Here is a 14,108-nt window from a genome sequence, read left to right as displayed (position 1 = left end):
AATACACTACAATCGCACGTGATAACATGGATGAACCTTGAGAATCTTATGTTAAGTGAAGCAACCCAGGCATTGAAGGACAAATACTATATGACCTCAATGATATGAAATAAGTTAACTGCCTCAGAGAGCTAGAGTCTGGAAAAGTGGCTTACTGGAAATCGGGGGGTGGAGGAAGGATGTGAGTTAATGTCTGTAGGGGTGGAATCTGTGATGAGCTGGGGGTAAGTATGAGCACAAAGAAGGGACAAAATGGGGGCAAGGGGTTACCTTCGGGTGGGGTTTTCTGGGTTTGAGGGGGGCTGGGGATGGGAAGAGGGGTAATATGGTCCAAGAAATAGGTGGGAGGGAGGGGCAACATACAAACATGGGAGAGTGCCAGAAGTTCGTTGAGAACTAAATGTTGAGTAAAACGTATCAAAGTATAAATAGGAGGGTCACCTGGTTAGGACGCTCAGGGGGTATGGTCTGATGCGGGACGGACTCCGGAGGGAATAGCTGAAGGCTCATTTTGCCAAGGTGGGTTCTACCATTGGGTGGGGTGGACCCATATCCTGGGGAAGACTAATGCCGTCGAATAGAGAGAACTGTATCTCTCGTGAGAAAGGACGGCTCCCAGGGCATTAGATTGGCAGGCGTTGTGGGCCCTAAGGGGAGGGGAAAATGGACGTGCAATGGATAGAACAAAGGTAAATAAGGGGGCAAAAGAGGAGTTATGTGAGAGTACACGAGGATGAATATAAAACAGCTAATATTACACCAAAAACATATAGGGGACGACAGACTAATAATGAAAACCATAAGACAAAACAAAGGATAACTAAAAAATTTAGAAAACTGTACAACCTAAAGTATGGACCACATAGTAAGCACAAATGTTACCTTGTTTGAAAACTATAGCTTCGGAATCTCTACATCAGTTTCAGGAAATATGATATGAATAAGTTAAAAGATTATTGCTGTGGAAGGGAAAAGGTTTTATGGTGGATCTGGGGAAATACTGTATATTGTATATATGAATTTTGGTGATCTAAGACTCTTCTGAAGCTGACATTATGTTGGGATTCACTTTACGGGAAGTTTTGGATCACAGAGTGGTTCAACAATGGCAGCGGAGGAATACTGATATGGGATGTTATTGACAGGATATATATGGTTGACAGGGAGTTATACAGGGCATATGCCCAGGGTATATGGTAATGTCTATATATACTCATAGTGGAAACAATTAAAAACAACAGCTGGGGGGGTACTGGGCTCCTGGCTGGGGGGTCACTGTTGTGGGCCCTGGGAGAGCAGCGGCAATCCTCCAGGTGCAACAGCAAGAACCAGGAAGGAAGGAGGGCCCAACAGTGGGCTCTTGATACTAATGGCTACACTTTTGAGCCTATGCACCTGCAATAAGAACAAGGCCTAGAGTAGCATTGTGCCTGGGGGTTTCCTCCTGACAGCCTTCATGTTACTCAAATGTGGCCACTCTCACAGCCAAACTCAGCGTGTAGATGTGATGCATTCCCCCCAGCGTGGGACACGACACCCGGGGATGAGCCTCCCTGGCACCGAGGGATCACTACCACATACCAGCTGAAGAAGCAACTAGAAAATGACCTTGAATTAAAGATTCAATGCGGAACAGCAGAATATACCTGTCTACATATAATAACATGACTTCGGGAAGCGGTTTGACCTAATGTAAGGGGGAAATGGAAAGGAGAAATGAGATTATAAGGCTGTGAGTCTCTAAAAAAGAGTCTGGAGGTTGTCAGAAGGAATACCCCTATGTACAACTGAACAGAGTCTAAGAGACAGATAAGGTAGATACAACCCCAGGTATAGGTTCTTTTGAGGGATAAAGAGACCCACGGGTTCTATGGTCATGGCAGAAGGGGTTCACTGCCATGACAGATGGCCCTTCTTTGGAGCTGGTGTTTCTGCGTGATGGAAATGGACTCAGAGGGGATCTCTTTTCACAAGACTTGCATGCTACTTTATTGGAATTGTAGTTGGTGCTGAGTTTAAGATATATGTAGGGGATTTGAATCTCTGGACTGATAATATGACACCCAGGCCCAGAGCCTCAACAGACTTCAGCTCCTACACTTTGACTTATTGGACTTACTCCACTCAGCTAACATGGAGTTGAAGAAGGTCAACCACCACAACATGGAGCCTAGAGTGTCTACAACTAGAAGCGGGAAGAGTGCATCCAGTACCCATGTGGAATCTAAGCCCTCACTTGACATAGGTGTGCAATGGACACAACCAATCCAATGTCCACAGAGGAAATGTGAAATGGGTGTGGGAACGGTAGCCATGGGGGCTGCTGGGTGTGGGGAACGGGAGGAAGAGATGAAATGTGGAGGCGTTTTCGGGACGTGGAGTTGTCCTGGATAGTGCTTCACGGACAATTACGGGACACTGTAGATCCCCCCAGGGCCCACTGGATGGAACGTGAGAGAGTCTGGGCTATGATGTGGACCATTGACTATGGGGTGCAGTGATGCTCAGAGATGAACTTACCAGGTGCAATGGATGTATCACGATGATGGGAGAGAGTGTTGTTGTTTTGGGGGAGTGGGGGGCGGGGGCGGTGGGGTTGAATGGGACCTCATATATTTTTTTAATGTAATTAAAAAATAATAATAATAAATAAATATTAAAAAAAAAAAAAAAAACAATTGCCAAAAGATGGAAACAACGCAGGTGTCCATCAACTGACAAATGGATAAACAACTATGGTATATACATACGATAGAATATCATTCAGCTGTAAGAAGAGAAGTCAGGAAGCATATAACAATGTGGATAAACCTGGAGGACATTATGTTGAGTGAACCAAGCCACGCACAAAAGGGCAAATATTGCATGACTTAGTTATTATGAACTAGATGTAATGAACAAACTCATGGAGTTAACAGCTAGAATATAAGTCACCAGAGAAAAGAATGTAGTTAGAGAATGGAAAGCTGAAAGCTGAGGTTTAATTGTGCAGAACTGGTTAAAAGTTATTTGGAAATGAATAGAAATGGTGAAAGCAAGTCATATGATTTGTAATTAGTAGTACTAACACATAAGTATGATAGTGGTATGGGTTTTGTTGGTCGTTTTTTTTCCTGAGTAACGAAAATGCTCTAATATTGATTTAAGTGATGAATGCACAACTCGGTGATCATACCCAATGTCAATGATTGCACACTTTAGATAAACTGTATGGTTTATGTACAAAAAAAAAAAAAAAAAACGGATTTGGGGGAAAATACACCAAATGTAAGATACACACTATAGTTTTAATAATACTTTGACAATGTTCTTTCATAATTTGTTACAAATGTTTCATAAAAATGCAAGGTATCTGTGGTGGGGTGATGTATGTATAGGAGCCCTGTATGGTATTATGCATGTTTGTTTTGTAAGTTGACAACTTTTACTATATACTTATTGTTTATGTATGTTCATGTATGAATAATAACTTCAATACATTTTCCCCTCCCCCTCCCCCCGTTTTTGCTGTCTGTATCCATTTGCTGTGTGATCTTTTGTATTTATTTCTCTCTCTTTTTTTTTAATCTTCTCTTCTCATTTTTCTCCTCTAGGATTCACTGGGATTCGATCCTGGGGACCTGTGATGTGGAGAGAGGTTCCCTGTCACCTGTGCCACCCCAGTTTCCAGTTTCTGTTGCGCCTCGCCTTGACTCCCCTTCCTATCTCTTTTGTGGCATCATCATCTTGCTGCTTGACTCACTTGCACCCGCACTGGCTTCACCGGCAAGCACTTGGCTCACCACGTGGTCAATAAATTCTTAAGATGAAAAAACTTGCATTTCAACTTCTGGAATATTTTTTTAAAAACATATTAACAATATTTTAAAAAACACCATAGAACTTCTTAGAAAATGTGCTTTATATTTGAGATGCCAATTTTCCAGAAATGAACTGTAAGCTCCAAAGATATCCAAGCATGTGCTGCTTATTGGGCCACAAGGATGGAAGCAGGACTATGGGTAAACAACTACAATCAAACCGCTATTGAATCCCCCTGTTTTGCAAAAATTCTATCAGGGTTATTATGGAGAGAAAGTAAGAGCTGTAATCAAGGAGTAAGAGAAGTGGTTGAAGACTTCTGCTCGTGGAACAGAGCCTTCCTGAAGCAATCCCAGGCCTTAAGGCTCTCCCAGTGCTGAAGTTCTGCGGTGTCTCCTGGAACGTGGTCCCGTCACCTCCTGTGAGTTCCTGACCTTTCCCTAGGGTCTGGCTTCTCTGGCTTATCAAAGATTGAGACTTCCAAGGGGTCCAAGTCTTTATTTCTAGCTTCAGTCGTCCTAAGTTCTAATTTTCAATAAATGCTTTTTTTAAAAAATTAGAACAAGGCTAAAAACTATAAAGTTACTGGAAGTTTAGCAGGTAAGAAATAATTAGCAAATTCATTAATTACCTTCCTACACATCCATTAAATAAATTTTTTTATCCCCTAATAGCTCAATCTAAATAAAAGTGCTAGGTTTAACACACTGTGTGACATACAAGACACTTAGCAACATTTATCACGCAAAAGGGGAACCTCTATTTACTTCTATGTCACAGGCCTGCAATCCACACTCCAGGACAAAGATAACATCTAAGTTCTTGGGCAACCTCTAGATGTGATACATAAATAAAAGGCAGATACAATACGTTTTAGACCCTAGGTAAAGACATATGTGTAAGCTATATAGTGGCATACTTTGCAGGGCTAACTAGATCTCTTCAGTGCCTCCTGTGCCTCCCATCTCGCTTGAAATGATAGAAAGCAGGGGGAATGCCATAGCATATTATCATGACACTATAATTAAAAGCAATGGGTGAATAAATATTAAAGTAGAAATTAATGAAAAAGAAAATAAAAGAACAATAGAGACTATCAATGAAACCAAAAATTGGTTCTTTGAAAAGATCAACAAAATTCGCAAACCTCAAGCTAAAATAACCAAGAAAAAAAGGAAGAAGACTCAAGTTCTTCAAATTAGGAATGAGGGAGCAAATGTGGTTCAGTCCATTGGGTACTCCCCTCTCATGTGGGAGGTCCAGGATTCAGTTTCTAGTGCCTCCTGGAGAAGGCGAGCAGACAGTGAACCTTCTGGGAGAAGGCAGGGATAAATAAAAAATTTTTTTAAATAAAATAAAATAAATTAAAAAAATAAAGTAAATAAAATCAATCTTAAAAAAAAACTTAAAAACACAATTTAAAAAAATAAAAAATAAAATCAGGAATGAAAGAGGGGACATTACTACTGACTCAGAATAAATAAAATTATTATAAAAGAATATTATTAATAACTGTATGCCAACAAACTAAGGAAACTTAGTCTTAGAGGAAATGGACAAAATCCTGTAGAGACACAAACTACTGAAATTGACTCAAGAAAAAATAGGAAATCTGAATAGACCTATAACAAGCAAAGAAACTGAATCAGTAATTTTAGAACCTTCCACCAAAACAGGCCAAAGTCCAGATGGCTTCATTGGTGAATTCTACCAAACATTTAAGGAAGAATTAATACCAATTCATCACAAATGCTTTCAAAAGTAGAAGAGGAAGGAAAGCTTCCCAACTCATTTTACCAGGCCAGTATTACCCTGATACAAAACCAGACAAAGATATCACAAAAAAAGAAATTATAGTCAATATCTCTTATTAATACAGACACAAAAGTCCTCAACAAAATATCAGCAATTCAGCAACATATAAAAGATTTTATACCATGACCAGACCAAGTAAGATTTATCCCAAGATGGCTAGGTTGGCTTAACATCTGAAAATCAATTAATGTAATACACTATATGAACAAATTAAAGGATAAAAGCCATGTGATACTCTCAATGGATTCAGAGGAATTGTGACAAAACCAACACCTTTTCATGATAAAAACATTGAACAAACTAGGAATAGCAGAGAATGTCCTCAACCCGATAAAGGGCATTTACAAACCACCCACAGCCAACATCATACGTAATGGTGAAAGACTGAACCTTAAGATCAGGAAAAGGACAAGGATGTCCACTATCACCACTGCCATTCAATACAGTATTGGAAGTTCTAGCTAAAACTAGGAAAGAAAAAGAAAAAAAAGGCATCTAAATTGTAAAGGAAAAAGTAAAACTATCCCTATTTGCAGGACATGATCTTGTAATTAGAAAATCCCACTATAAAAACTGTTAGAATTGATAAGTTCAGCAAGCTTGCAGGATACAAGATCACTATAGAAAATAGAAACTGATATTTTTATACATTTCCAAAAACGAAATTAAGAAAACAACTCCATTACAATAACATAAAAAAGAATAAAATTCTTAGAAATCAATTTAACAAAAGCACAAAATTGGTACGCTGAAAAGAAGATCTAAAAAAAAAAAGAAAAGATGTCCCGTGTTCCTGGGTCAGAAGACCTAATAGTGTTAAAATAATAATAAACCCTAAACTGATCTACAGATTCAATTCAATCCCTATCAAAATACTAGTTGGTTTTTTGTGTGCGGAAATTGTTGCACTCATCCAAAAATTCCTGTGAAAATGGAAGGAAAACAGAACAGCCAAAACAGTCTTGAAAAAGAATAGCAAAGTTAGAGAACTCACATTTCCCAATTTCAAAACTTACTATACAAAGCTACAGCAATCAAGACAGTGTGCTACTCAAAAAAAGGATAAACATACAGATCAGTGGAATACAACTAAACCCACACATTTATGGTCAATTGATTTTCATTAAGAGTGCCAAATTAATCCAATGGAGAAAGAACAGTGTTTTCAACAAATGATGCAAACAAATGTTGCAGGTATCCACAAGCAACATAATGATGTTAGATTTCTTACACCCTACATGAAAATGAACTCAAAATGGATCATAGACCTAAGTGTAAGAGCTAACTCTAGAAAACTAAGAAAACACAGCAGTAAAATCTTTATGAACTTGGATTAGGCAAAGTTTCTTAGATAAAACAACAAAAGCACCAAGTGACAAAAGAAAATATAAATTGGACTTCAGCAAAATTAAAAACATTTGTACTTCAAAAAATAACATCAAGAGTGTGAAAAGACAACCCACAGAAAAGGAAAAATATATACATATCATATATCTGATAAGGATCCAATATCAGAAAATATAAAGAACTCTTACCACTCAAGAACAAAAAGATAACCCAATTTTTTCTAAGTGGGGAAAGGATTTGAACAGATGTTTCTCCAAAGAAGATACATAAATGGTCAATAAGCACATGAAGAGATGCCTGGCATTAGGATAAAGGAAATCAAAATAACAATGAGAGGGAAGCGTATGTGGCTCATGCAGTAGGGCCTACCACAAGGGAGGTCCCGGGTTCAGTTCCCAGTGCCCCGTAAAGAAGACGAGCAAGACAGCGAGCTGACGTAGCAAGCTGATACACCAAGATGGCACAACAAGGAAACACAACAAGAGACACACAAGCAGGGAGTAGAGATGGCTCAAGTGATTGGGTGCCTCCCTCCCACATAGAAGGTCCCAAGTTCAGTTCCCAGTGCCTTCTAAAAAAAAGAAGACAAGCAGACACAGAGAGTACACAACAAACAGCCACAAAGAGCAGACAGTGGAAAGCGGATTTGGCTCTATGGATAGAGCACCCGCCTACCACATGGGAGGTCCAAGGTTCAAACCCAGGGCCCCCTGACCTGTGTGGTGAAGCTGGCCCATGCTCAGTGCTGATGCGCACAAGGAGTGCAGTGCCACACAGGGGTGTCCCCTGTGTAGAGGAACGCCACATGCAAGGAGTGCACCCTGTAAGGAGAGCCACCCCGCGTGAAAAAAGTGCAGCCTGCCCAGGAGTGGGGCCACACACACGGAGAGCTGATGCAGCAAGATGACCCAACAAAAAAGAAACACAGATTCCCAGTGCCGCTGACAAGAATACAAGGGGACCCAAAAGAACACACAGTGAATGGACACAGAGAGCAATGGGCAGGGGGGAGAGGAAAGGGAGAGAAATAAATTAATCTTTTTTTTTTCAAAAAAGAGCGGACAGCAAGCACAAACAGTAGGCCAGCGGGGAAGAGAAATAAATAAAATAAATCTTAAAAAAAGAAAAATCACAAAGAGATACCACATCCAAACCCTCTAGGATTTTGCCATAAACAAAAAAGGCAGATGATAGCAAGTGTTGTCGAGGATGTAAAGGAATTGGGACTCTCATACACTGCTGGTGGGAATGTAAAATGGTACAGCTCCTTTGGAAAACAGTTTGGCAGCCCCCAAAGTTAAACACAGTTACCATATGACCCAACTATTCCTCTCCTAGGTATATACCCAAGAGAAATAAAAGCATACATCCACACAAAAACTGCACAAGAATGTTCAAAGCAGCCCTATTCATAATAGTAAAAGTGGAAACCACCCTAATGTCCATCAGGCAATAAAGAAATAAAATATGGCATCACCACACAATGGAATATTATTTGACAATATAAAAGGAAGCACTGATATATGCTAGGACATAGAGGAACCTTGAAAACATTATGTTAAGTGAAAGAATCCAGACACAAAAGACCATATATTGAATGATTTCATTTCATGTAACAGGCAATTCCAGAATAGGCAAAAATGCAGAAGCAGAAAGGTAAGTGGTTATGGGAGGCTGAAAAGCTGGGTAGCAAAGGGGAATGACTGCTAACGGGCACAAAGTTTCTTTTTGGGGTGATGAAATGTTCTGGAATTTGATAGTGGTGATGGTTATGACAACTCTGTGAATATACTAAAAAACAGTGAACAGTATATATTTAAATAAGTGACTAGTGTGATATGTGAATTATATCTCAATAAAGATGTTTTAAAAATCAATTTATGTGTGTACGTTTATAAGTAATGTAAAAACTAACCTATCATCTAGATACTACTTGACCTTGGGCAAGTTGTTTAATTTCTCTTGAGCTTTGATTTGCTTCTTTGTAAATTGTGAACAACACAAAAACACCTGCCTAAGACTTCTTACAAGCATTAAAGTGAAAAATGAGTAGAGCCCTTAGCAGAGTGCCTGACACACTGTGCTAAGAAAGGTTAGCTCTTATTATACACTTTATTAGCTCTTATTATCAAACACCCACACTGCATAGTTACATATAAGCTGTCACTTTCTTCCTAAAAGAGATTTATTGCAGTGGGGCTTAAGAGTCTTTAACTAATGATATGAGTTTGGAAAGCCTTTAGGATTTCACTAGAATTTACTCTCAAAGCTGATCCTTGAAGTTTTTACAGCCATGGACTGTATCAAATTTAAAGTATCGGCCCCTTTTAACTATAATATTGTCATCCCAGAAGAAAAGAAGTGACATTTCTGCAAATCTCCTTCCTCTTGCTAATTTAAAGCCACCCACTTTTCGTGCTTTTCAAAAGCCTTCACCACCATGCATGGGCCAGCTTCAAGGGCAGGCTGCAGAGCCAGACGAGCGGCCCCGCTTCCTCTCTGGTCTCCAGGGAGTCACCCTGTGTGCCTTGGGTCCACATCTGCACAACCAGGATTAGGCCTGCTCCAGAGTCCGTGAGAATGTAAGATACTCAGAATGGTTCCAGGCCAGCAGTAAGTGCTTCGTCAACTGCTTTTAGCTCTTGGGGGGCCGTCCACTCTCAGCGGAGAAAACCACCCTCGCTCCTCCTCACTCTCACACTGCCCTGGTCCTCTGAGGTTCTGGCCCCGCTGGTTGCCCCACCCACGGCAGGTGGGAAAGGGTGTCCAAGACCTGAGCCCCCGACGGCCAAGGGGGAGCACCGGACTCCAAGACCAGGCTCTAGGTCTTGGTCTTGGCTGCCCGGCGCCAGGCTCACGTCAGGCCTCCAGCCAAACGGGCCCTGGCTCAAATCCATGCCCAGTGGCCTCATCCAGCCTGCGGGGGGCCGGGGTGAGACCCCAGAAGAGCTCCCCATCAGACTCCGGGCGCTGTTGCTGCTGCTGTCTGCCTGCGACGTCCCCTTCCTTGTCCTCCTGTCTGGGTGTCGTGCTTTCAACTGTGGGCTGACTCCAGGGCCAGGCCTCCTCTGTCACCCCCCACCCTGCCTGGCCCCAGGATCTTCCCTTCTCTGTCTAAGGTGCACTGACTGACCTTTGCATTTGTCTCCGTAAGCTTTCATTCTTCTCCCAGCATCAGTAAGGAGGCCAAAGGACTTGAACAGATCCCTCTAGCTAAAGGGCAAGCAGCATGACCAGGAAACAGTTTCAACCTCAGAAACCAACTTTCAAGGCCTCACTGAACATTAAGGACAGCAGAGTTGAGGAGTGAAGAGGCACTCTATTAAATGCCTCTGCCAAGCAAACAGCTGAAAGCTTGAAACCGTCTCATCTTTGGCAAAGTCACGGCAGGCTATTAGCAAGGCTGTGGGATTGGGACTGGCTCGTGCACACTCAGAAACATGTGCTTTCCTTCTTCATCTGGATAACCTTGATTCCTTTTGTGCTACTGTTCCTGGAACAAAATAAAATTCTTCCAGCTACCAGTGCGCCTGCTCAAGTCCCACTCATGATTGAAGGAAAACAGCAGAAATGTACTGGCAAACAAAACACTAAGTGAAACAACTGGTGTTATCATTGGGGTAATTAGAATGTTTTTTTAGTTTTTATTTTTATTATCCAACCAATATATATGTTCCTTGTAGAAAATGGGAGCATACATGAAAGGAGCTAATTTCACAGATGTATAATAATTAATAATAACTGGAGCAGCAGCTTGGTTTTGTTCCCATTTACTATGTGCCCACACTTTCAGATACATTCTCTTCCTTATTCTCCACAATCCTGAAATGGAAGCATTTCTTATTGGAAGAAGTCTAGCAAAGTGATTAAGAATACAGGAGCATGGGCGTGATTAAGTTACAATTAGGGCTTAGATTGGGCGATGTCATTAGGGTCTTGAGTCCCCACCCTACGAAGGGTGTTAAAAGGCATGACAAAGGACAGAGTTGAGGTTTTTTGATGTTGGAGTTTTGATGTTTGAGTTTGATGCTGAAGACTTAAGCTGGAGCCCTGGCAAGTAAACTCTCAAAGGAAACAGAAGCAAGCCCCAGGAAGAGAGGAATCCTGAGCCCAGGAAGAAGCAAGCCCTAGAAAGTGAGGAACCGTGAACCCAGAGAGAAGCAAGACCTGGGAAGAGAGGAACCCCGGAAGCCTGGACCCCCGCAGATGTCAGCAGCCATCTTGCTCCAAAATGTGGAAACAGACTTTGGTGAGGGAAGTAACTTATGCTTCATTGCCTGGTATCTGTAAGCTCCTACCCCAAATAAATAATCTTTATAAAAAAAAAAAAAGAATACAGGAGTAGATGTGGCTCAAGCAATTGAACACCTGCCTCCCCCAGGTTTGGTGCCGGTGCGTCCTCTAGAAGACGACAAGCGGACAACTAGCAAAAAAACAACAAGCAGAGGAGAGAAAAACAAGCAGATGAGAAAAAAACAATAACAAGCAGACAATGGGCAAAAACAACAACAACAAAGTAAATAAATAAATAAGAACACAGGATCTGGACAGAATCCTACTTTCGGGTTCAAATCCCAGCTTGGCCACTTGAGAAGGGTGTGGCTGAGCCTCTCTCCACCTCTGTTTCCTCATCTGTAAAGTAGGAGTCAGAGGGTTGGTGTGAAAATTAAATCTAAAAATGCACATAAAACAGGTTCCGGGCAGCGGCCTGACAAAATAGTAAGCTTTTAGGGTTCCTCTCCGCGTTTCTGCAGGTGACGAAACAATTCAGCAAGGGTAAATAACTTGCCCAAGCTCACAGCTTAATCAGCCCTAGTGCTGGCCATTAGGCCCAACTGCCTTCAGGCCGCAGAGATAGGTGGCCGTTTCATAATCAATAGAGAGCCTAGATAAACATGAAAGAGACAATTAGCAACTTATTGGCCAGGCCCAGTTTGCAGGGCCCAGTGAAAAACGAAAATGTGAGGCCCCCTATACAAAACTATTATGAATTTTAAGCCGGTAACAGCAGAGCATTAAACCAAGTACGGGGTCTTTCTGACAACTGCCCAGGTGGTATGACCATGACATTTGCCCTGACTGAACCCTTCAATGGCCAAGTTTCAGGACTGAACTTGGATTACGTGGTTATGACAGTCAAGTTTCTACCACCATGAACGGTAGACACTGCAGCTGTCTCTTCCCCAGAGGGAACTGGGATGCTGGAAACCCATATTCAGTGGTAACCAAGAACCAAGAGTCCAAACCAAGTAATTAGCAAGTATGAATATCTCCTTGACAATCGAAGGTATTAATGGCCGATTCACTCCAGGAAACTGTGCTGCAACATTATAATTCCCTGATCACAAATGTACTTAACATTTTTCAAGGTAAGAGACACAGAGAACTTTCAATGAGCACTTTCATTGTAGTTCACAGAAAAAAAGAGATAATTCAACTAAGTCACATTTTAAAGTATAAACCAAGACCTTGTTTGTTCTTCTCTTATCAAATAAGTGCTGGCATTCTATAAAGAAAAACTGCAATTCATTTAAACTCTTTTCTTCTCTGCAAAGAAATAGAAAGTCTGCTGTTTGTGGTTTAAGGATGATAAAAAGCCTTTCTATCAAATAGGATTTTAGTCCTCTGACTTTCTTTGTACTGTCTCTTGACATTTTGCAAGAAGGTGGGCCTCACAATACTGAGGAAGTATAGATGCAAAATGCAGATGTCTAAAAACCAGAACTAGGCTCATCATTTTTAAAGTTCCAAGGTGAGATTTAGAAACAGAGCTAAGAGTTAAATAACAGAGAATTCCCTCTGAGCCCCACCTAGTAAAAGAAGAGGAATGAAATCATTAGGCATACTGGGAGGTTTAATGGTGAATCATTTAGTCTGGGATATATGTCATATATCTCCTTAACTCTTAATTCTATCATCTAATCGAGACCAATGACTTACACATGTTTATTCTATCTAGAGAGGATTTAAATGAAAAAGGGAGACTTCTGACTTTCAGTGGGCGCCCAAGACTTAAAGCTCACTCCCCTTTAGCAGTAACAGTTCACCAAGCAGGGTGATGCTGACCTTGCTCAACTGTTGCCAATCAAAAGAAAACCAATCATCCTTTTCCTCTGAAGTGTCTTAACATGACCAATTTTGAACCATTCAAAGACCATGCTGGATAAAATGAGTGGACCCAGCAAGAACAATTACACCAGGTTTTGGAGATTACAAATCCTTATCTTAAATGCTAAATCTGTTAGCTTATAACCTGAGGGCACCAATACCCCCAGAATTGTTAGGATGCCTTTAAAGTAGGGTTTCTCAACCAAAATACTACTGACATTTTTGGCTGGATAATTCTTTGTTGGGGAGGGCTGTCCTATGCATTGTGGCAGCATCCCTGGCCTCTACCCACTAGATGCCAGAAGCACCTCATTTCCACACATTAAATACCAAAAAGGTCTCCAGACATTGCTAAATGTCCCGGCGGGGGGAGGCAGAATCACCTCCATTTGAAAACCACTGCTTTAAACAGATGGCAATAAATAAAAGACAAGGAATCAAAGCACTTCAGACCAGAATGAGATCTTAAGGCCCCTGTGCACAAGTAATTCTCGAACTTAGGTATGCATCAGCCTCCCTGGAAAGCTTGTTTAGAATGCTGATTCCTGGGCCTCCACCCAGACCTGTCAACATAGCCAAGGACTGGGTTTGCCCCTATTAGCACCAACACCAGCATTCTGCGGATAAGCTAACTTGAGTCAGAAAGGGAAAATGCCTTGCCCAAGGTCACAGAGGTAGTTAGAACCAGGACTCCAAACCCAATCGTGCCCTTCCTTACAATAGGGTGAGTGAGGTGAGGGCCGTGTGTGTGTTCCTCCTCTTTGAGAAAGGCAGTAAAGCCTAATGGTTAAGAAAGCACTCTAGAGCAAGTCCGCCTGGGTTAAAATCCCCAACTGGTATTTATTAGCCCGACGACCTTGCCCAAGGCACATAACCTCTGAGATCCTCAGTTTCCTTCTCTGTCAAGTGGAATAATAATACCTGCCTACCTCCTAGGGCTGTTGGAAAGGTTAAAGAGAGATCATCTTTACAAAGCCCTCGGCACAGGGCCCGGCACACAGTAAGCGCTCAAGACGAGCCCTACTATTAGAACGATT

The 14,108-nt window shown here is 41.5% G+C and overlaps 1 protein-coding gene across 1 annotated transcript in view; it reads right to left on the bottom strand.

Moving 5' to 3' along the window:
• Positions 1-14,108, bottom strand: part of ANKRD13A (ankyrin repeat domain 13A) — a 55,432-nt gene that overhangs the window by 40,868 nt on the left and 456 nt on the right. The gene's annotated exons all lie outside the window — the stretch shown is intronic.

Source organism: Dasypus novemcinctus, chromosome 19 (genome assembly GCF_030445035.2).
Source record: "Dasypus novemcinctus isolate mDasNov1 chromosome 19, mDasNov1.1.hap2, whole genome shotgun sequence".
Taxonomy (NCBI): Eukaryota; Metazoa; Chordata; class Mammalia; order Cingulata; family Dasypodidae; genus Dasypus; species Dasypus novemcinctus.
This window is presented reverse-complemented; position numbering and strand designations above follow the sequence as displayed.